Consider the following 23,516-nt stretch of genomic DNA (forward strand, 5'->3'; position numbering starts at 1 on the left):
GGTGTACAGATAGTGAGTGTCCCACAGCCCCTTGTGCAGAGGAAAATGTGCTGTATTTCCTTCTGAGGATGAGGGACTTCCCTGTTGCCATTGGGTAGGTGACTTGTCATTTTGGAGGGGCTCGGAGCCAAACTGAGATAAATCTAAAAGTCCATGAACATGCAGAAAATATGATTGAGTTTCCTGAGATGATCAAATGAGGCCAGAGGCTTTAGATCCACTGCTAGGGGTACAGGAGCCACAGAGGATGAAGGGGAAATTACCGGAGTTTTTTGTCTATGGGGGTCCTTGTATCTCTTGTGCAGATTGGCAGGTTTCGCTTTGCTTGGGAGAGACAACAAAACTTCTAGAGCCCCTTGGGTAGTTGGTGAAGAAGCAGTAGTACCCTGGGTAGTTGTAGAAAGATTCACAGGTCTTTGTAAAGACATTAAAGGTCCTGGAAATCAAAGTGAGCATGAAGAAGTTTCCATAGGCCTCTGAGCATTGAGGACAAGTCCTAAAACGTGTTGTGCTAATGAAGAAGGTTCCTGATCTCCTGGAAGGTGGGGCATATATCTTAGTGAAGATGGAAAACCTTTCTGAATACTTTGGGCAGACTGCAGATGTTCTCTTGTTCTTTGGGAACTCATCACTCTTGGGGAAGTTGCTGAACATGCTAAAGATCTTTGAACAGCTGGTAAAGTTTCCAGATACCCCTTCTTACATTTTGATGGTTCTGGAGATTCTAGGGCAAATGGTAAATGTTCTCCAGGAAAAATACTGGAGGGTATTCTGCTCTGCTTGCAGTCAGGAGCATGTTGTCCTCTGAGAGCTTCCACCCAGCAGCTGACTGAGATAGATATAGACACCTACAGCCAATCAGTGGATAGAGCTTTTTGACTCTTGGATTTCAGGCCCTGAAGAGGACAGAGACTCCACAAAAAGACCAACAGAATGAACTAACCTGGACCCTTGAGGCTCTCAGAGTCTGAAACACCAACAAAGTAACATGCATGGGTTGGGCCTGTTGCAGATGTACAGCTTAGACTTCATTTGGGTCCAAAACAACTGGAGTGTGGGCTATCCCCAACGCTGTTGCCTGTTCATGGAATATGTTTTTCTAGCTGAGCTGCCTTGTTGGCCTCAGTGGGAGAAGAAATGCCTTGCCTAGAAGAGATTTGAGGTGCCAGAGTCTGGGAATACTCATGAGGGCCTCTGCCCTCTCAGAGGAGAAGGGGAGGTGGTATCGGGGAAGGATCTTCGGAGGCAGTGACAAACCTGGAGAGGGGCAGTGAGAAGAATGTAAAGTGAATAAGTAAAAAAAGTTAAATAAAAAAAGAATTACTGATGAATAGATATTTATTTTGAGGATTTAAGCTTGATGTGACTGATTTTTATATAGAAGTTTAGATTTGTGATTCTTTTAAGATTCCTAAAAGATTACTTTTTTTTAACTTTAGGAAGTGTACAAATAATAGTCAGCATTCAAGTCATAAATTCTTCTTTCCAAAGCCAGAGTTTCTCTTTGGTTGGTTTTCTTTCTTTTTTTTAAAGATTTATTTATTTATTATATGTAAGTACACTGTAGCTGTCTTTAGACACACCAGAAAAGGGCATCAGATCTTATTACAGATGGTTGTGAGACACCGTGTGGTTGCTAGGATTTGAACTCAAGATCTCTGAAAGGGCAGTCAAGTGCTCTTAACTGAGCCTTAAGGTTTAAAAAAATACAAATAAAAATAAAAAAATGCTAGACATGATGCCTTTAATCCCAGAAATGGGAGGCAAGGGCAGGTGGATTTTATGTGAGTTCAAGGCAGCCTGGTCTACAGAGTGAGTTTCAGGACAGCCAGAGCTACACAAAGAAATCGCGTCTCAAAAAAGGGGCGGGGGGAGAAAACTGCACACTAAACTTTGAAAGGCACCAATATTCTTCTGCTTCAAGATCAGTGATGGGCTGGAAGAAGAGGAGAATATTTTGGGACAGATGTCTCAATTTGGAACTGAGCATTCTCCAAATCATAAATAGTGAGGTGCCTTTTATGCAAAGTTTATCCTCCCGGCACACCTCCACCATCACAGCTGCCTATTAGAATAGCTGAAGCAGGTCTGATGGCCCAACATAATTCAACTGTACTGTATGCTGCTATTATGCAATTTTAAGAAGTTACTAAACATAGTAGACCAAAACAAAAGAGACTCAGGTAGACATGAGAACAGTCAATTCCTGTGTGACCTCCATTACAATAACCCTAATAAGCAGACTATCCCAATGCAAGGAAAATATTACCTCAGTTCATATTTCACACTGGAAGTCAGTTGGCTCAACCAAGTTACACCCACAGTTCATGTCTTCACCTACACACAAACTTTCCTGTTTGCATGAGCATAAGACAGTGAAGCAGAATGCTGAGCTGAGACCTAGCACCCACAAGGGGATGCTTTTACAGACTGCAAGATTTAAGGGGGAAGCTCATTGAATCACCCTTGTCTGAGGGACTTTATGGAACCAATCAATAACTTAAGGGCCAAAAGTCTCCATCTGACTCTAGTGTGCACAGGGCCGGTTGCAGGCAGCACTGTTAGGAAGCTTCCTCCATGTCCACATCCTCCGGTAACTGCTGGACCATTTCTTCCTCCAGCTGCTTTCCTTTGCCTGCAAGAGGAGCCCAGATAAGATAGATGTTCTGCTTGACCTCTTTGATGTCCTGAACCTTCTGTAGCTCTTTGTTTTTCTACAACCTGTTCATGATGAATTTAGCCTGGCGCTTCTGTTTGATCTCTTCAACTCTCTTCAGTGCATCAATAGTTTTATTCCACAGCTCCTGCTGGTAGTTCACAGGCTCGGTTCTACACTTTTCAAATTCAAGTGAGTTGTCCACCTTGAGCTCTTTGCCTGCTACTTTAAGGAAGGCTTTAGACCTTACATGGGTTCCTCTTCTTGAAGTTTTTATGACTCTTGGATTTGCAGAATCGAAACACCTTGCAGTCGTTGAGGATGGACATCATGCCGTGGACTGGAGAGATTGGCCCAGAGCAAAAATGACACTTCTTGATCCTCATGTTGACCCTGCCACAAGATTTCTTTAAAGATAAAGAATAAAAGCATTACTCCTTTCTTTGTTACTGCAAATTGCTGTCTGCAAGTAATAGAAACTGGCCGAGAAAACTACCTTGCTTGCTTAAACTCTGTTAATATATCACAAGTTGCTTGCTGTGATTGTACATGAGGTTTGGGGAATAATCTATTTTCTTTACATATTCTCTTGTAAAGATGTTGGGGAGCATATCATTTTTCATAATAATTTACTAGAAAAAAACTAAAACGTAATTATATTGTAATTTTATACTGCTTGAAAGATTTTGCTGTGATATATAAGATATGGAAGAAAGGATAAAGTTGGGAAGGTTAGAAAACTGTTTTTTCTATTCATCACCCAGGAGTATGTATGTAAGGTTTTTGTGAGTGGAGGGTTGGAACACTGGTCTGTCCATCCATTAACTATGTGTATTGTAAGACCCCGAGGAGTCTTAGCTCAGGAGCGTGACCCACAGAACACAATTAGATGATAGGCCGCTGTAATAACAAGAGGTTTTTATTCCATGTACATGGGGTTGCTCATCCAAGCAGGGAGAGTCAACCCTGAATATAAAAAGTATACATCTTTTATACTTTTTTTGTGAGGGGGGTGAACTACTATTTAACCATTGGTCAGCAGTATAATTTTCAGAAAGAGGAGAGGAAGGGGGAGGTAAGGGGGGAGAAACTTTGGCAGTCAGGTTGTTGACAATTTGCAGTTCTCCTTGGAAATCAGTACAGGGAGGGGTAGGGGAGCTGTTCCTAAAAGCAGTCACTTTTGTTTTGTCTTAACTCAGCTTGGTCAGTATAGCTTGACCTGTCCACTAAAACTCTGTTTTTACATTTTCAGAACCTTGTTTATATATTTTAAATCTTTGAGGGGTTTTGTCCTTGTTTTGTTTCTCAGATATGGGTGATTAGAGCATGAGCTAACTATGGCATGTGTCAGGACCTTATCTAGGCTTTCTAAAGGGCCAGGTGGCTATCAGTCAGTATATTTTGTGTGGGGGGGGGGAGCACAGGCGGCATCTCATAGCCACTGGAAAATTTCTGAGTCTGATTTTAACTGTTTCTGTGTTTTTAGGGTCTCACATTCTAAGAATGGGGTGTTTTGGAAAAGTCTCAGAGCCCCTAAAAACTTTGTTTTTTACATTAGTATATGTGTAATGTTTGTGTGAAAGGAGGCTCAAACATTGTTTCTTCCACCCATCAACTATGTGTATGCTTGTACATGTGTAAGATTTGTGTGAGAGTATGTTATGGCATTCTTCTATCGATCAACGATGTGTATGTATATGTTTAAGGTTTATGTGAGTGCATATTGACATGGTTTTTCTTCCACCCATGTTGGAGCCTGCTTGCTAGACCTTTGCTGTAGACATCCTATGTGTGAATGTGTATAGGTCTGTCTGTAGGTATGTCTGTAGGTCAGTCTGTCTTTATGTATGTATGTATGTATTTTTATGTATGGAGTTATTGGACTCTGCCTTTTGTTTCATCCACTCAGTGTGTGTGTGTGTGTGTGTGTGTGTGTGTGTGTGTGTGTGTGAATTTTCTCTCTTCTCTTTCATGCCTGCACTAGGGTGTTAAAAAGTGTTCATAGTTTCTCTGTTGGCCAGAGGTCATGTCAGCCCCAGTAAATTGAGTTCTTCCAGAGAAAAATCTGCTTTATAATTTCTCCAATCACTTGTGGCTTTCAGCAGAAGCCCCTATAGGTATCTGGATCCACCCCTGTGTGTGGCACTAAGCATTGAACTCTCAGGGGCTGCTTGCTTCAATTTACCCACCACATGGATTCTACAGCTGGTCATTGGTATTTCTTTCTCTCTTACTTCTGGTCAGTTGGTTGAAGCCTTTAAGATCCCTAAATAGATTTACAGCCCAGAGACAGAGCCAGGTGACTGCCATCAGGACTCATGACCTGCACACACATTGCTGAGCTCCCAGAACAGCCTCACAAGGGCTCTCCTGACTGAGTCCACGAGAGAAAGCCTTGTCACAGCCATGAGGACTCAGGATCTGCACGCAGAAGGCTGAGCATCCAGAACAGTGCTCTTCCACCCGACCTCACAGAGACAGAACCTAGTCAATGCCATCAGAACTCACTGCCTTCACGCAAAGAGCTGAACACCAAGGAGAAATCTTCTTCCTAAGCCCACAGGCCCTCAGACCCAGAGGAGAGATAAGCTCCATTCAGAGACAACAAGATCACCTAGAATCACAGATAATAAGATGGAAAGAGGAATACACCAGAACCTAAGCAATGGAAACAAAGACAAATTGGCAACATCAGAACTTGCTCTCCTATGACACAGCAAGTAGTGGATTTCCCAACACACACACACACACACACACACACACACACACACACACACACACACACACAAAACAAGATTTACAATCATACTTCATGATGATGATGGAGATATTCCAGAAGTACACAAATAACTCCCTTAAATAATTACAAGAAAACCAGGGGAACACACATAAACAAATAGAAGCCCTTAAAGAGGAAACACAAAAATCACTCAAAGAACTACAGGAAAAGAAAACCAAAGAGGTGAAGGAATTGAAAATGGAAATAGGACAATAAAGAAAGCAGAACAAGAGACAATCCTGGAGATAAAAGACCTAAGAAAGAGATCAGGAGTCATAGATACAAGCATCACCAACAGATTACAAGAGATGGAAGAGAGGATCTCAGGGGGCAGAAAACAACATAGAAAACATTGACACAACAGAGAAAATGCAAAAGCCAAAAAGCTTCTAACCCAAAATAACCAGGAAATACAAGACAAAATGAGAAGAACAACCTAATAGGTCTACAAGAGTGTGAAGACTCACAACTGAAAGGTACAGTAAATATCTTCAACAAAAAATCATAGAAAAAAAATCACAAACAAAAGAATGAGATGACCATGAACATACAAGAAACGTAGAGAACTCCAAATAGATTGGACCAGAAAAGAAAATCCTTCTGACACATAATAGTCAAAATTCAAAAGAATAAAACAAAACACTAAATGTTCAAAACAAAGAAAGAAACCTAAAAGCAGAAATGGGAAAAAGACAAGTTACATATAAAGGTAGACCAATCAGAATTACACAAGACTTCTCAAGGCGACTATGAAAGCTAGAAGATTCTGGATTGATGTCATACAGACACTAAGAGAAGACAAATGCCAGCTCAGGTTACTATATCCAGCAAAACTCTCAATTACCATAGATAGAGAGACCAAGATATTCCAGGACAAAACCAAATTTTCACAATATCTGTCCACAAATCCTGCCCTACAAAGGATAATAAATGGAAAAACCCAAAACAAGAACTAAAACTACACACTAGAAAAAGCAAAAAAAAATAATCATGAAACAAACTGCAAAGAAGAAAAGCACAAAAATATAATTCTACCTCTAACAACATAAATAACAAGAAACAATAATTACTATACCTTAATATCTCATAACATTAATGGAGTCAATTCCCCAATAAAAAGACATAGACTATCAGACTGGATACAAAAACAGGATCCAGTATTTTGCTGCATGCAGGAAAATCATCTCAGAGACAAAGACAGATACTACCTAAGAGTAAAAGGCTTGGAAGATAAACTTCCAAGCAAATGGTCCCAAGAAACTAGCAGGAGTAGCCATTCTAATATTGAATGAAATAGATTTTCAACCAAAAGTTAGCAAAAATGATAAAGAAGGACAGTTTTTTTTCTCATCAACGGAAAAAAAATCTATCAAGATGAAGTATAAAACCTGAACATCTATGCTCCAAATACACGGGCACCCACTTTCATAAAAGAAACCCTACTAAATCTCAAAGAATATATTGTACCACACACAATAATAGTGGGAGACTTCAATACCCCACTTTCATTAATAGACAGATCATAGAAGCAGAAACTGAACACAGCGAAACTAGCAGAGGTACCGAACAAACTGGAATTAACAGACATCTACAGAACATTTCATCCTAAAACAAAAGAATATACTTTCTTCTCAGAACCTCACAGTACATTCTCCAAAATTGACCATATAATTGGTCACAAAACAGGCCTCAATAGATATAAGAAGATTAAAATACTCCTATGCATCCTATCAGATCACCATGAACTAAGGCTGGTCTTTATTAACAACAAAATCCCACATCTTGCTTTCTGCTTGGGTCAGCGGGGCTTCCCACTGTCACAGTAATGTCTGCCACAGTATACCTTCCCATTCTTCCAGAAGTAAATCATTTGGACCAAGAGTTCCCCACAGGTGCTGCAGTTAAAACAAGCCGGGTGCCAGAGTTTACTGTAGCCAGTCATTTCAGCATAGATGGCTGGGTCTCCTATTTTCATTGGGTGTTTGCAACAGTAACAGGAATATTGGGTCTTCGTAGATTTCATAGAATTGTCCTTGGAACCCACTGATACTGTGGTGTTTCTGAATCCAGCATGGTTGTACAGCCTGTCACCTTGAGCATTCATCTCAGGGGGAAGCTTCATGTCACCCACTCCCAGAGCCTCACTTTTATACTTCATCACAAACTGTTCCATCTCTTTCACCTCTTTGGGAGACAACTCATGACACTTAGAAGGGTCCTGGTTATGTGCAGGGAGCTGCTTTGCCAGCTGCTTCTTCCAGTACTGTGCCCCCTCTGAACCTGACACTGGCTGTTTACCCTTATGTAGCATCTGCATGTAGTGCCTGGTTCTGGACAACGGGAGCCCACTCATAGGCAACAGTATTGAAAAATACGTTTTTCTTGGCAGCAACTGGATTGGTCATTATACTATTGTGTTTGTACATGGGAATTCCAGATGAATTCAGCTTGGTGATCATGGTGGTATACTTGGTGTCTTCAAAGAGTCTCTACTTTTTGATCCTTGTCATTGCTTAGGAGTATGTCATGTTCTTCTTGAGCACATTTACAGTTACATGTTTTCCTCCAAAAGTGTAGTTCAAACCCTGGGCATTTTTCTTCGCATTTTAGGCATGGGGTTTCCAATCCTCGATTTTGACCTAAGTCCATCTCTTAAGAGGGGAAACAAAATCTAGTATAAATTTCTAAAATTAAAAAAAAAAATTCAATAGACCATATTTTTTTTATTATTCCTTACAGCTTTTTTTTTTAAAAATAGGGATACACTTACAGATATTTAAAGGCATTTTGGCATAACACTATATGAATAATTTTGTCAGTACTTAATTCTCTTAGAGGTTTGATAGCATGCATTGAAATCCCACTAGTCACCATAAGCATGAAGTACATGTAGGACAAAACGTAACATGGAAACAGATTTCTTGTTGGGTATAGATTAAGCATAATGGTTTGTGAATACCAAAAAATTGCCACAAAGCTATCATCTTAGCTCTTGGATTATTAATGATTTGAGGTCCAGGTGTACCACACTCTGAGAGGGTGCTATACATTTTTTTCCCTAAGAAGGACTGAGGCTTTTTTTTTTTTTTTTTTTGGCCTTTGTTTTTCTTGAGCTTCATATAGTCTGTGAGTTGTTTCTGGGGTGTTCAGAGCTTTCTGGGGTTAGTATCCAATTATCAGTGACTGCATATTATGTCTGTTCTTTTGTGACTGGGTTATCTCACTCAGGATGATATTCTCGAGATGCATCCATTTTCTTAGGAATTTCATAAAGTCGTTGTTTCTGATAGCTGAGTAGTACTCCATTGTGTAAATATACCACAATTTTTGTATCCATTCATCGACTGAAGGACCACACTTTTAATTCCACTTAACACTCTTTATAATGTAACTTTCAAACAAATCTCTTATGAGAGTCACATTGTTTAGTGAACTATGACATCACGTATGTAAGTGGAAGCAGCAAGTACATAAAGAGCATACTTTATATTCTTGTTGCTTTCATTATAAAAGGAAAAGAAGTAAAGTAAACCTTATAGAAGACTACAAATACTGAAAGTCACATGACTCATGAATACATCATGTCAGAGCATCTATGTGCTCTGAATACAAGTACAGGAAGGACAAATAGGAAAGAGACTGAAAAGCAAACAAATGTATGAAAGAGTTTAGGGATTATGACTAAAGGATTACTTTACATTGTGGAAGTACAATCACAGCAACAACAAATATGTATTAAATTTCAGAAAGAGTATTCTATTATACTTACTATTTAAATCTTATAAAACCTCGCACTACATTTAGGAAACAGACACTATTTCCCTCCATTCTTTACAGACGATTTAATTAAAACCCAAATAGTTTTTAAAATTTGCTCAGAGTCAAAATGTCAGCATATTCTAGAACTTACCTGGAAGCCATATCCCTATAGTGTATCTCTCATGTAACCCAAAACTATTATGAAAGGTGACAAGAGAGAGAAGCAATTTGAAGAGTTATCCAGCTATAAATCTAGATTTTACAGTGAGTACCATGACAAGATACTCATGATGGTGCAACATTGCTACTTTTATTTGATGAGCAACCAACAGCTATCTACTTGGACTTAAGACCTACCCTGTAAATAGATATTTATGCCTGGTACTGAAAACCAAACAATTCTACAGTCAAGAGTTCATGGACTAGCAATGGAACCCTAACTAAGACAGCAGATAAAACTAGTTAGTTTTTAAGCATGAAGACAAGAGTTCAAATATTCAGCACCTAGGCAACAGACTGATGAACAAGGCAACATGCATTCTCAATGACCAGGAGGCAGAGAGAAGACATCTCTAGAGCAATGTTACTAGTTAGACTAGTTGACTAAAGCTTTGGGTACAGACCAAAGGCTACTTCAGTATAGAAAGTAGAGAGTTATGGAGAAGGGCATCTAATGCCACCCAACAGTCTACACACACTATTGCACACATGTACATGAACATATATGTGAATCTGCTCTTGCAAACTAGCATGTGTCACATACTGCACTGACATATGTATGTGAAATAATTTATTTAATATTATGCTTAATGTCTAAAAATACAAATGACCAAGACAATCTGTAATTGTGAATATCAGCCATGACTGATCATTCTATATGTAATATACTTAAAATAATACAGACAAATAATGTCAGTCATGCAGCAAGTAAATCTGACCAGCATGTATGGGAACATCTACTTCATTTTCTTTCATGTATTAAATATTTTCAAAAATACTCATAGAAAATATTTCATGAGATTGTAGATAACTGTAAAGCACAGTCTTCATAAGAACAGTAGACTATGTTTAACTCTTGATTAAATAAAACTGAATGTGAAGATGTTTTCATTGTAAAAAAAAAAAGAGTTCATGGACAGTAAAGAAAAACCTGCTACCACATTCTTAAACCAGTACACTATAGTCTAAATGCATAATATTATAACCATAGATAAGAGTATCTCTCCCTCCTCATCAAAGAAGTATCTCTTGGCAGTAGAAGGGAACTATTGTCAGAATCCAGAACTGGTCAAAATTCAGAGGATAACTGACTATAGCATACTGAAACCCAATGATATACCTTCAATAGTCCCAGGGAACATTGTAGGGTAGGCACTATAAGATCCAGAGGACCAGGTCTCTACTCCTTGATAGTGCCTTCTAGATATGACGGGAAAGCTGTACCCATGATCTCTCAACAATATGTTCACCTACACAAAACAGGCTGAATGAGAGGATATTTGAACTCATGTGAACACTACAATACTTGAGTTCACATGTACCAGTGGCGAAGCCTTTCTCTGGGCTTCATCTAGATAATAATGAAACTGAATTAGATTAACACTAACTTTTTTTTTTTTCAAACACAGATGTTTTCTTCTTTTCTGAGTGCTCAGACTTAGTGAAGGCAGAAAAAAAAATGTTCCTGACAGTAGAGTCACCAGAAAATGAAATGTATCTGAATCCTGTGTTCAAGGATATTAAATTGAATTAAGGGAGAACCTTGAGGCAAGATTCCACCCAAATTTATATCTAAGTATGGCAGTACAAGCCTTTAATCGAAGGAGGCAAACACAAGCAGATCTCTTGAGTTCAAGGCCAGTCTAGAACATAGCAAGTTCTGGGTGAATAAAAAAACTTATTCTAGGCTTTGTAGACCACACACCTTTAATTCTGGTATTTAAGAAACAGGCATGTAGATTTCTGAGTTCAAAGTTAATATACAGAGCAAGTTCCAAGACAGTCAAGCTTTGACAATGAACGAGTTGGAAAACAGAAGGCTAGTGATAATGTAATACAGTAAGAGGACCATGTTTTAGCTCCAGCAAACAGCAGAATTCAGCAGCTTTGGCCACATGGACCTGGCTTTAGAGTCCAGAATAAAAGGGGCTATTGGGACAATTGATTCTGGTTAGCTGGAGCTAAGAAATTAGTGGTGATTAAAAATGACCAGCATGACTGAGGTGAAATCTTCTGGGAAGTGTTTCCTGAGAGCAATAAGAAGCTGTGTTCCAGAGATAGTCAAGTCTGTAGCTCATGTTGTAGTTGTACTTGGTAATATGTAAAAATCACTCAGGTGGTACTGGTTTTGAAAACGTGAAGGAGTCATGAAGAGCATGTGAGGCTTGGCACTGTGAGAGGACATGGAAGACCATTGGTGAACATGCAGCACCAGCTGTAGTTTCCAGCCCAGGACTGAAGTTATTATGCAAAGGATTTGAGACTTGTAACCATGAAGAGAACAGAAGAGGCTATTTATTGGTGAAGTCTAGTTGCATTGGAAGATCTCAGTGTATTAGAGATGCCAATACAATGGGATGATCATCAAGAATAGCAGCAGCATTGGAATGGATCAACCTTAGCTTGAGTGTTACAGAGGCCAGAGCTGAAGAAAGACACCAGCCATTTATAGGAGCCCAGATGATCATGTGTGGATCCCGGACTGAAATAACAAGCTGTAATATTGAAGTTGCCTTGAATATCCCAAGATTTCCAAGATACCAGAGCCATAGAATATCTGCCGAGGAAAGCCGCTAACAGGTAATGGAACCAGCCAAGGAGAAAGAAGTTTGTTGCAGTCAACAAATATGAAAAAGAAGTTAGAAATCTGAAGACTGCTTGACATCAGAGATAGATATGATGCAGAGTTTGGAATGTGTCCAGCTAGTTTCTTGTCTTGCTTTGAGAGTTATAGTTAAGTCTCTCTCAAAAGAGACTTTGAACTTCAGACTTTTAACATTGTTGAGTTTGTTTTAAACTATAGAGACCTTTGAAATTAGACTAAATGTATTTTGTATTATGTTATGTTTAGGTATGTCCCATATAACCTCATATGTTTCAGTAAGCCTAGAAGGGCTAGAGGGTGGAATGTGATGATTTGAATATGCTCAGTCCCAGAAATAGTACTATTAGAAGGTGTGGCCCTGGTATAGTATGTGTGGCCTTGTTAGAGTAGGTATGTCACTGTGGGTGTGGGCCTTGAGACCCCATCCTACCTTCCTGGAAGCTAGTATTCTGCTAGTAGCCTTCAGATGAAGATATCAAGCTCTTAGCCCCAGCTGTATCCTTCCTGCCTGGATGCCACCATGTTCATCTTGAAGATAATGGATTAACCTCTGAACCTGCAATCCAGCTCCATATATGAGTTGCCTTGGTCATAGTGTCTGTTCAGAGCGGTAAAATCACTGATTAAGACACATTGTCTCAGGAGACTCTGTTGTGTTGGTTGAATGTCTATGGACTACTAGATTTACTTCAAAATGGATCAGGGGCCACGAATGTAATGTAATCTATGCAATGGCAAGAGAGGAGATTCCCTCATCCTCTGAAGGAAGTGTAGCACCCCAGCCCTCTGCCCAAGGGGCTATGGGACAGTCCCAATTTGTACAACAGACTCTCAAAGAGCTTCAGAACTTCCCACCTTAAAACAAGGGACTTGACTACCTTTGAAACCAGATGTAATGGCTCTGATGAATTCTGCTTCTGATAGAGCAGCTATAAGACATTTTCAGTGACAAAACAGGGGAGGAAATACAAGATCAAATAGATGAACAGGGATTTAAGAAAAGATCTACAGAGACTGCCTTACCTGGATAACTACTGCAAATGCATGGAACTGAACAAAACTGAAAGAGTAGGGTAGAAAATGTATTATCTCCTGAAAGTCCAGTGAAACCTTTACTGATTTATAAGAGCTTTGAAGACCTTCTCTATTGATCCAAGGTCCTCACCAATATTCAATATCTGTATCAGGGTCTCAGAGACATTACTAACCGAACAAAGGCATCTATAAACTTTTGCCATTTACAAATGTTGTAGCAAATTCAACTAGTTGCTTTGCAACCTGGCCCATTTACCCTAAACAATCTAGATCATTTGCCAACTTCTAAAAGATCTGTTGAACTGTTCATACCAAAACAGAAAATGTTGAATCCATCACCATTTATCCAAGGGGTTCTATGACTCTTAGTGTCTTCTTCAAGAATTGTGGAACCATCAAAATCAGAACACAGAAAGCGTGTGCATTTGTCAAATGTGGGAAAAGACAGATAATTTTCTTCATCTGACACAGGAGCCAAAGGAACTTCCCCTTTTGCTCCACATTCACCCTTTGCTACAGAGGTTTAGGTATCCTTCTCATCTTGCCAGGCATCTTAAGGGTTATTGCTCTCTGACAGAAAAGGTTAAAAAGATTCACCCTCTGCAGAAGCTGTACAGACACCTTCTCTATCTACTCCATATGCCATAGGACCTTTGATAACAATTCAGGGCAACTACAAATTTACAGGCATACCAAACAGAATCTGTAACCTTTGCCATCTACATTAAGGGACTTCCCTTTATGAAGAACTCTTGAGATGTTACCACTGGTACAAGTGACTCTACAACATTTGACAATTGACCAAGGGAAAGGGTCAAAGTAATAATCAGAAGATAGCCTGGGGCAGTCTATATCAGTATAGGGCCTTGTAGGACCTTCACTATGTGATATTAGGTCTCTAGTATCAACTCAATATGTTCATAGGAATCTAAAAAAAATTCCATGCACATGGGGTTGAAAACTATACTCTATTTCCTAGAGGGGCTATAAGACTGCCCATATCTGAAACTAGGACTCTAGAAACTTGCTATCTGAACAAAGACCTATGAAAATTTTCAATTCTTTTCAGAAGACTTTTAGACATTATCTATGCAAGATATTCTGAAACATTGACCATCTACAAAGGCTCTAAGATATTCTTTATCTCCCCAGAGAATATAAAAAAAATATTGTTATCTTCCCCAGGTACTGTGAACATTTCATCAGCTGCACACGGTTCTCAGAAACATTCCCAAATTATTTCAGGGTTTCTACCAATTCTGAGATGTAAGCAGAAGCCTTAAGAAGATTCTGTCTGTCCAGAGAACTCTGAGTTCTTTGAAATATACCCCAAGATTTCTAGAGCATTCAGCATCTTTCCAAAATAAGCTAGGGCACTTATCATGCATGATAAAATCTCAGGATACTTCATTATCTGCCCAAGGGACCACAGGCCCTTTATCTTTTCTCTCAAGACCTACAGGATATTAACTGTATAATAAAGGACATATGAGAATATTTTTAGTACTCTCAAGGTATGTACTATATATACTATCTACCAAACTTTGCCTATCTGCACAGGGAATTCTGAAACTGTCACCATATACTCAACAGTCTCTGCAGAAGTTATCAACTTCCCAAAAGATTATGGGACCATTGAAGTCTCTCCAGTAAGCACAGAAGCATTTGTCTTCTGTCTGAGATGCTTTGGAAATATCTACATGTGTGCTAAGGACTACAAGAACATTCTCCTCTATCCCAAAGCCTTTTGGATTTTCCTCAACAACACAAGCAAGTCCAGATCCTTCCTAATATTTGCAAAAAGTTGTGGGAACTTCCCTGTATTTATAATGAATTCTGGAACTGAGTGCTTTAGCACAATGTTCGATATTATGCTCACCATCTATTCAGGTACTTAGACAAGCTACCCTGCCTGCAGAAGCCACTTTGGGATAGCCCAGAACTGCAAAGGTAACTGAAGAACATTTAATTCTACCTCAGAAACTCCAGGCTATAAACTGACCAGCAAGAACTGTGAACTTTTCATCTGTCCAAGTGCCTCTGGTAATTTCCTTACCTGAACAAGGTACTTTAGGATCTTTGTCAATTGCACAAGAGATTCTTAGAATTTCCCTGCCTGCCCATGGGTCTCTGATCAAACCTGTCATAGTGGCGCTGCTTCTTCATAGAAACAATCCTACAGTTCCTGACAACAATGGACCGTATATTCCAGAAGGAAGAGCCTGCATCTCCATTTTAGGGGTTAATACTGTGTAGGCAGAGGGACGGAGGTCCAATCCTGTGCTGCCTAGGGTGGCTCTGAAGAGGTCCTGAAAGGATTGTTTTGCTGTATTTCACCATAATATTCTTTTGGGGCTTGTGGCTGTCCCCCTCTCCTGTTTCCCTCAGGGAGATTTCCTAAGCTATCTCTCTTAGACCTGCATTCACTAGCCCAATGCATCCCTCTCTTGTATCTAGGACAAAGTCCTGGCCTGAAAGTTGCTATGTCAAAACACCCACCTGCCTCTCCAAAATGCTGGGACTGAAGACATGCACCACTGCACCACACTCAGCTAATATTCCTTCCATTAAAATGGGAATATGAATGTTCTGAATATAAGAGAAGGAAGGCTAGACCTTAAACACAGAACAATCTACTGCATAAGCTCATAGCAGACATCAAGGGTATCTAAAACCTACAAAAGCACAGGATGATTCATTCAACCTTGTAGATTTACAAAGAAATACATCAAGCATTTACTAAAAGATACCAGCATAAACTTTAATATCTGAAGTAAAAAAAAAAAGTTTCTTTCAAAAATATCCATGAAATTGTCTCCTTGTGTTGCTTTTATCATAGTTAATGTGGTAGCCATCTGGCCCTCATGTGAATTACAGTTGTGCTCATTGAGATTATCACTTTGAAGGTTTTAGAAGGCTTCTTTTGAAAATTCTCCACAAGATCATATGGATGGATAGCTCTACTCCATTAAAACCTAATCTCTGACATCAGAACTCTGACCCTCAGTAAAATAAAGGTTATTCTAGGCAATTCATGGCCATATGCCTGTAACGCTATTATTAGGGAGGCTGAGGCTGAAGGGGCCCATGCTATGCTAGACAGAAAAGCCCTGTCTTAAAAACATCATTGTTCAAAGCTGACCTCTTGCAGAGGACAAGCATGGTAACCTTTGCGTTCATTCTTGCCGACCCCACTTCAGCACTGAACCCTTGCTTCTTTGGCATCACTTCTTGTAAAATGCTGTAAAGGGAATTCCTTTAGAGGGAGACTAGGAAGGTCAAGAACTGGCATTCTGAGTAGAAGGGATCATTGCTGGATGGCAGAAGAGACTATCTGTCCCCTACCATATTTCTGCCTACCTCTGAAGGTGGTTCCATAGGCTGTCCCTCAGGCTATTTCTGTCTATGGAAATAAGAAAAGCTTTAGGTCCTTGGGAAAACAGATGTGGCTGTTCTTTACTGGAGGTAAGGTTTAATATGGGTCTAGAAATGTGCTGAGTTGAGAGTAGTCAATTATGGTGTGTGACTGAAGACAGCTTGAGTGGAGAAACATTGTGTGTGGGAGTGTTGTTTGTAGACAGTGAGGCAGGGAGGAATAAGGTACCAGGCGTGTCAGTGGTGAGTGTATCCCCTTGGTTCCTCAGCTGTAGGTTCTGGTGGAGCAAGGCCTTACCTTCTTCCTGTGTCTGAAACAAAGTCACAGATCATTGAACGCACAACATTTTTGGGCACAAGTTGAAGCTTCATCCCACAGCTTGCCCTTAAGATAGTACTGGGCCAAGGAGCAGAAGTCTGTGCTCTCCTCTAAGTGCTCTACTGTTTTCCTACAGGGATAGGTATCTTGGATGTATTTGATGTAACACTGGGCAGCCTGCTCTGGCTCAGGCAATGGTTCATGAAGCTTGGCAAGCTTCACTAGAGCCATTTTCTCCATATCTCCCACAGCATATGCTCTCCAGTAACACTTTTTGGCTTCCACTAGTTGACTTTCTCACAATATTCTCCTGTAGCAACCAGCATATGAGATCATTGGGATGAAGTTGGTGGACCCATCTATAATAAGAAAGGCAATAAAATGGCATCTTAAGGATTTCGTAAGTCTGCCCAAGGCTATACAAATCTCTGTAGTCTCTCTTGATGACCTCAGTGGCATGTCAGTAAGCCTGAATCACCGCAGACACGTTTTTCATTTTCATGTACTCATGCCCCATAAGTGTCCAGGCCCCAAGGTACTTGGGGTTCAACTTCAGGGCTCTCTGGAAACAGAAAGCTACTTTCTCATGCTGAGAGCATAAACTATAATAATTGCCAATTACACAGCAGATTTGTACTCAGTATTTAGCAATTTTACATAGGTTGTGTGCTAGGTAACTCAATTCAGACTTCATGCTCCTGACATAGAGAAGATTGGAGAACGTGTCCATATTTTCAATCCATAAGGATCTCATTTCTTTAGCTCATTAAAAAATAGAAAAGGCTTTGTCGATATCTTTAATAATCTGATAGGCAACTGCAATTTGGGAAGTAATGTATGAGCTCTTGGAAAAGCTCATATCAATGAGATGCTGATACTTCTGCAGGGCCTCCTGCAGCTGCAATTGCAGGTGCAGTTCTGTGTATACATGAGCCAAGAATAACTCTTTCATCCAGGTGTTGGGCAAAGACAGGATCTTTAGCATCTCTTTGTCTGTGATCAGGATACACAGCTCCAATGCAAAGGCAAAGCATGAGTAGTCTCTACAAACACATCAATGGCTTCTTTCACTAAGTCCAGTTTCCGAAGCACCACCCCACACAGGTAAAGGCCAAACCCATCAAGTCCCCAAGCTTGGTGCTTCCTGCTGAATTTCACTCTCAGTTCTCTGAGAGCCTCATTTTTGACATGTCCTTTTTCTAGGGGTTCTAGGCTATCGTCTGTTTGGTCATCCTTCTTCTTCTCTCTAGACAGGTATCTGGAATACTTGTGCAGGAAATAGGCTTTCTAGATATTGCAGCCACGCTGTCAGGTCATACTTTTTAACATCAAAATAGGCGTTGGCCAGAGTATAAGCATCCACATCCTGTGTGTCCTCCTCTGTAAGAGGCAGCAGTGACTGTAGCTCAGATAAAGGCAAAACAGGCAGAAAGAAGGCCAACTCCAAAGACCATTTGCTGTTGAGCATGAGGCCCCTCTCTTGAGTGAGGTCCATGATGAGCAGCAGCTGCTTTTTAGTTTTCCATGTAATTCTGAGAAATCCAAAACAGTGGACACACCTAGCAACGCTATGGCAACTGCTGCCACCGAGACTGCAGAAGAATTCACAGCCATTTTCTTCTTGGCTGCTCCGAGAACATGTTTTAAGGGTCCACTTTGAAAAAAATAGGGGGGATCCACTTTGGATAAGTATGCTGAGAGTAGACTGTCTTTCTTTCTCTAGTAATGTTCCAGGATAATGCTACAGGATGGGAGATGAAACTAAGATTCTGTTGCTGAACTACTTGCTCAGTTGACTGAATCCCTCTGTCTTCCTTCATTTTGAATTTGGTCTTATCGATTCGTGGATAATGAATCCTGATGAAAACAGAAGCCATATTTGTTTTGATGTTCAAAGTAAAATTATGTGGTAGGACTAACTCAGGCCACAGCTCCTCACACATATAGATTTATGGATTTAGTATACCCAAAGATTAAACTGGGACCAGGAATGTCTCAGGAAACAAAAATCTATGTGCACTCAGAGAGTTATGGGGGAAATGAGGAGGCGGAACATGGGGCAAATTTCAGAATAGATTTGCTTTGATTTTGAGTACTTCTATACATCTGATGTAGAATGGATTTTAAACGCAATACTGTAGGTCTACTTAGAACAGAGGTAGCAATTGATAATGGATCTACAGGCTGCATAGGGACACAGCTGGACTGCAGAATTCTTCAGGAGTGTGTTTTAAGGCAGAGATGAATTATACTGAGAGTCTTACTGTAACCAAAGCAGAGACCAGAACATATAACAATTGCAAAATTTACAAGTTGTCTGGCCATGACCCCTTAGAGAAACATAAAAAGCAAAAATCCCAAAACAAACAAATGTTATGACCTTTTAACCTAGAGAGTCATTCAGTAGCCAGTGCTATAAAATTTTATTATTACAGATTCCTCTTTTGCTTTATTGCCTTCTCTAAATATCCCAGCAGGTATGGTCTCGTGGCTTGAACTGCTGCATGAGTTGCTTCAGGTTCATGCTCTTCTTATTAGAACACTCAGTAATGTGTATAAGTTCCTGGGGCATGTTGCTTGGCGTCACCACTCTCCTTTGGAAGTCAGCTTCTAAGGAGCCTACAGAAGGGACAAAAAGAGGATTTGGACCTCTCCCAATAGTTTTTATCCTTCCCAATAGACAGTTTGCCTCTGCTAAAAAATAAATAAACAAACCACTTAGAAATGTGTGAGATATCTTTGGTCAAAGATAGTGGTTCATATTCCCCTTTGTTGAGGTGGGCAAGATCCATTGCCACATTGTTAATGAAAGAAATGCCCAGTCTCACCCGGTGTAGTATGAGGTTATCTTGGGAACAGGGGAGTTTTGAGAAACTGTTCCTTAAATGGGAAGTTCTGAGACCACCTTAAACAAAAGAGAATTCTGAATGTCTTGCTTCACAGAGTGAAGGTGCCCAGTCACTTGGCCAAAAAGAAATAACCAGTTCATCTATGGTTAGAATGTTAAACTTCCAACTATTTTATGCAAATATGTGTACTACTCATGGTATTTTTGATAGTCCAAGCAACTGTCGAATTAATCTTCCAACATAAGTGTTTATGCAAAAATTGATGTTTCTTCAAGGTTGTTCGAAGCTGTCCATATCTGGGACTAAATGATACGAATGCTGCATTTTGAGGAACAACTTTGAGGCAGATGGCATGAGGGCTGACTTCAGCTTTCTGTCTTCTTTCCCATGATCTAAATGCAGAGAAATGTGGGGTGCCATTGGTTGCATATGTGCTGTATGAATATCATGTTCTGAGGAGATAGATTTAAAGTAACCTTAATAGGGATTTGTGTGAGGCATGGACACAAGGAAAGCCCTGGTTGTTCTGTAGTGGTATGTGTGGACTTGAAGATCCCTAATGCAGAAGTTGGAGGTTTGGGACACCAGGTAGCAATTGATATATTATTCCAACATGATAGGTGTTTATCTTTGGTCTATGAAGCTTTCAGTCAGATTAGTCAAGTCCAAGGCCTCTTTCTTCAGAGCAGGAATGTCTTAGCAGATATGTAGCAAGAAGGTTGGAAATCCTAGACAGTTGGGAACAGAGCAGGACATAGAAACTAATTTTTTAAGAGCCATTTCAATAAAGTTTGATTTCCCAGTTCCCATTTTGTAAAAACTGAAGTTCTGAAATCAACTTGCTGGATGGTGGTAGACAATAAACCAACAGTTCTAAAGGAAAGGTAGGGAATGTTAGATGGTCTTTTGTACAGAGACAGCGTTATAAAGCTTCCTTGGTCTGACACCTCTTTAAGGAGAAAATACTCAAAGCAGGAATAGAATGTACCTGAGGACCATGTAACACACACACACACACACACACACACACACACACACACACACATACACACACATACACACACACACAAACAAACAAACACACATTCTTTAGGCACCACTGAGAAAATGAGATCTCTGGAAACATTAGTGCTAGGAGAGTTTTGTCATCCTGCTCAAAGTTGTGAGAAGGGAATGTGGAAACTCTGAGCCCTATATAATAGAGGAAAACTTGGAGTCTGGGTTGAAAGAAGACAGAATCTCCTTCAGGTAGAGTGTGAAGGTACCACATATACTTCTTTCAAAGGTAAATGTCCCTGGTACATTATACAATGGAGAAAGCTCACATCACTGATTTTGAGTTTCTGAAAGCTCCCAGCACTGATCCTGTGTTTCCAGCTCTTATTCAGAGTTTTGTATCTTCATAGTTTATGTTCATTCTGGGAGAGAAACTGTAGCAACTTATGCCTTCTTCCAAAGGCCTGGAAGACTGTTGCTGGGTAGGTTGTGTCCTCTAGTTTGTGTTCCATTGTCCAGATCTAGGCAAAAATGTTGACTTGCCTAAAGGCAGGTGGCATGGATTCTATGCTCCAATTGCTAAGCTTGCACTGTGGAACCTCAAAGTAGAGAGTCCTGGAGTCCATTATTTATAGAGTGAGTCGATTGAGGAGCAATACCTGATCAGTTAGTTGTAGAACTATTTGAACATTTGTGTAAATGTAATAGACCCCACTTTCTCAGCAGGAGAATGCATTGGGATGGTAGGGAAGAGAAGGAAGGTCACACAATCCTTCAGGTAGAAGTTTACCAAGGGAATTGGAAGAAGGTGCAGAAAATACCTTATCAGGTACAAAGGATCTCACAGGCCAGAATACACATATTCTAGGGCTCTGAGGTGTGCATGCCAACAATCAGAGTATTTTTCCTTAGAAATTGGTTGTTATTCCATGGCTTTGTGTACCTCACAGGCCCTTCAGCAACAGCACAGGCATGGGCAAAAAAGATGGGAAGGCCCCATTTCTGGTGAGCATCTTAAAGGAAAGTAGGTGTTAGATCAGATCAAATTTTTACTGTTATGTCCCAAGACATCAGGTTAGAGTGATCTGCAATCACGCTTGGCCTCACAGGTCATAAGGGAACTATAAAATATCTTACTTTATAATCATTGTAATTAGTAAGATTTCAATGCATGCTATCAAACCTTTAAAAAATCAAGTACTGACAAAAATATATTCATATAGTTTTATGAAAAAATGCCTTTAAAAATCTATACATTTATCTCTGTTTTTTAAAATAAAGTTGTTTAAATTAAAAAAATCTAAGAGAAGTAGAACTGAAAAGTCTATGGGTAGAAGTGGATTCTCTGTTAAATCTTTTTCAGGGTATGTTGATTTAAAGTTTCCTTGATAAAAATTTGAAAATCTGAGTGAGTTTTTATGTATGTCAGGGGTTATTTATTTCATAGGTATTGGCACTACAGTTTACTTCAAACTGAAGAAAAAATTGGGGAACCATTTATTAAGAAAAATGTCCAAGTCTCAATATACAATATCAGGAAATTATGTGGGTCTCTTAATATTAAATTAATGTCTAGGTCTCCTTTGGAAAAACAGGTTGGCAGAGAACACTAGAAAATTTTTATTACTGAGTACTATACTTCAAGCTTGACTACAATCTGTGTTTTTTTCTGACAGGTTGTATCAATGTCCCTGGATCTGTTTCCTACTTAAACTTAAAATGAGCAGCAGAGGTTTCAATGTGGAAAACAGGTACCTTTCTTATACCTGATAGATGGCTTTGGATCAAAGCCAAGGTTTTGTGGAGTTTTTTTGTTTGTTTGTTTGTTTGTTAGATTTTGTCTTTTTCCCCATTCGCTATGAACTTCAGAACTCTCTGAGGTATCTATCTATCATCTATCTATCTATCTATCTATCAACTATCTGTGTATTTATCTTGTTATTAAAAGTGTATGTCTAACCATAAGTTCTGAGGGATATGCTCAGGTGTCCTTTAGTTGGATGATAGACCTGAGTCAGCCATTAACATAAGGAGAAGTACCTATTCTATCTTGGTCACAAAGATTCAGTCGCAAACACACTTCTGCAGAGCCTGTATGTTTGAGACACACTCCTAGTGCACAGAGTTAGTTCTACACATTACTTCATCATAGGTTCATATCTCAGACCCTTTGTGCATGTGTAAGAATACTAAAATGTTTTTATTCACATACAGTATGTTATAGCAGCCCCCCTTTGGCATACCATTAAAGTCATGAGCTACTATGGTTAGAGGAAATAAGTCTAAGAACCTCCTCAGAAGATGTTTCAGCAGGGTGTCAGATCCCTTAAAGTCATGGGTTAGTTTAATTCTGAGGGGGCATATCTAAAACTTGATAAAGTTATTAGGTAGAAGCAGAAAATGTTCTGGTTCTAGAAGGATAGCTCTAAAGCCTCATTGTGACTACAAAAATTCTATTGCAGGTTGATTCTAAATGGACCATATTTGAGAACTTCTTCACAACGCCTTTAGTTGTTGAAGATATGTGTGACACCCTTGTACTGAAGTGGTAAGTCTGAGGTACATTTGGGTAATTAGCAAATGTCTGAGGTGTTCTAGTCCTCAGAGGAATGGTGTGCCAATGCTCCTTTGAACACTGGGGAGTGTTTGGCAGTTAGATGTTGAGGGGGTACATCTGAAACCCAGTTCAGTTATTAATAAAAGTTGTGAGGCACATTGGTTTTAGACAGATAAGATTAAGGCTAGTTGGGATATTGGAGAAGATCTGAGAATCCCTGGCTCTGAATGGACAAATCAGAAGCCCAGTTGGACCACATAGTAGTTTGTAAGATCTGTGTTTCTGGCTTGGTAGGTCTGGAGCCTACTTGAGAATGACTGGAGTGCATTTGGCTTTCTGGTATAGACAGAGTATGCCTGAGGACCCA

The 23,516-nt window shown here is 39.7% G+C and overlaps 3 pseudogenes across 3 annotated transcripts; all 3 read right to left on the bottom strand.

The window, feature by feature from the left end:
• Window positions 1-2,561: 2,561 nt before the first annotated feature.
• LOC308415566 (putative ribosome biogenesis protein RLP24) lies at window positions 2,562-3,042 on the bottom strand (annotated as a pseudogene). The gene has a single exon. The product of its transcript is annotated as a putative ribosome biogenesis protein RLP24 (transcript).
• Window positions 3,043-7,233: 4,191 nt separating this feature from the next.
• LOC308415114 (testin-like) lies at window positions 7,234-8,084 on the bottom strand (annotated as a pseudogene). The gene has a single exon. The product of its transcript is annotated as a testin-like (transcript).
• Window positions 8,085-16,562: 8,478 nt separating this feature from the next.
• On the bottom strand, window positions 16,563-18,361 carry LOC308415115 (cell division cycle protein 23 homolog; annotated as a pseudogene). Its single transcript has one exon. The product of its transcript is annotated as a cell division cycle protein 23 homolog (transcript).
• Window positions 18,362-23,516: the final 5,155 nt, after the last annotated feature.

This window comes from Micromys minutus (genome assembly GCF_963924665.1).
Source record: "Micromys minutus genome assembly, chromosome: X".
NCBI lineage: Eukaryota > Metazoa > Chordata > Mammalia > Rodentia > Muridae > Micromys > Micromys minutus.